The sequence below is a fragment of the Arachis hypogaea genome, chromosome 14 (genome assembly GCF_003086295.3).
Source record: "Arachis hypogaea cultivar Tifrunner chromosome 14, arahy.Tifrunner.gnm2.J5K5, whole genome shotgun sequence".
NCBI lineage: Eukaryota > Viridiplantae > Streptophyta > Magnoliopsida > Fabales > Fabaceae > Arachis > Arachis hypogaea.
In genome coordinates, this window is record NC_092049.1 from 101131378 (window position 1) to 101132697 (window position 1320).

Below are 1320 nucleotides of genomic sequence, written 5' to 3' on the forward strand. Positions count from 1 at the left end.
TGAGCCTCAGAGTCCTTTGGTTCCTCAGAGGGAAACTTCTTATTGATCACTGGACGTCCCAGGAGGTCTTCCTCCTTGGGATTCACGTCCTCCCCTTCCTCCTTGGGTTCGGCCATGATGGTTATATCAATGGCCTTGCACTCTCCTTTTGGATTTTCTTCTGTATTGCTTGGGAGAGTACTAGGAGGGATTTCAGTGATCTTTTTACTCAGCTGGCCCACTTGTGCCTCCAAATTTCTAATAGAGGACCTTGTTTCATTCATGAAACTTACAGTGGTCTTAGATAGATCAGAGACTAAGTTTGCTAAATTAGATGTATTTTGTTCAGAGTTCTCTGTCTGTTGTTGAGTGGATGATGGAAAAGGTTTATTATTGTTAAACCTGTTTCTTCCACCATTATTAAAGCCTTGTTGAGGCTTTTGTTGATCCTTCCATGAGAGATTTGGGTGATTTCTCCATGAGGGATTATAGGTGTTTCCATATGGTTCATCCATGTAATTCACCTCTGCTATTGCAGGGTTCTCAGGATCATAAGCTTCTTCTTCAGAAGATGCCTCTTGAGTACTGTTGGATGCAGCTTGCATTCCATTCAGACTCTGAGAAATCATATTGACTTGCTGAGTCAATATTTTATTCTGAGCCAATATGGCATTCAGAGTATCAATTTCAAGAACTCCCTTCTTCTGAGGCGTCCCATTACTCACAGGATTCCTCTCAGAAGTGTACATGAACTGGTTATTAGCAACCATGTCAATGAGTTCTTGAGCTTCTGCAGGCATTTTCTTTAGGTGAATGGATCCACCTGCAAAAGTATCCAATGACATCTTAGCTAATTCAGACAGACCATCATAGAATATATCCAGGATGGTCCATTCTGAAAGCATGTCAGAAGGACACTTTTTGGTCAGTTGCTTATATCTCTCCCAAGCTTCATAGAGGGATTCACCTTCTTTCTGTCTGAAGGTTTGAACATCCACTCTAAGCTTGCTCAGCTTTTGAGGAGGAAAGAACTTGGCTAAGAAAGTCGTGACCAGCTTATCCCAAGAGTTCAGGCTATCTTTGGGTTGAGAGTCCAACCACACTCTAGCTCTGTCTCTTACAGCAAAAGGGAAAAGCATGAGCCTGTAGACTTCAGGATCTACTCCATTAGTCTTAACAGTATCACAGATCTGCAAAAATTCAGTTAAGAACTGAAAAGGATCTTCAGATGGAAGTCCATGAAACTTGCAGTTCTGCTGTATCAGAGAAACTATTGAGGTTTCAGCTCAAAGTTGTTTGCTCCAATGGTAGGGATGGAGATGCTTCTTCCATGTAAATTGG

General features: G+C 41.8%; 1 non-coding gene across 1 annotated transcript; it reads left to right on the forward strand.

The window, feature by feature from the left end:
* The first annotated feature begins 878 nt into the window (after positions 1-878).
* On the forward strand, positions 879-986 carry LOC112745666 (small nucleolar RNA R71). The gene has a single exon (XR_003173583.1). It is a non-coding gene; the product is annotated as a small nucleolar RNA R71 (small nucleolar RNA).
* The last annotated feature ends 334 nt before the right edge of the window (positions 987-1320 follow it).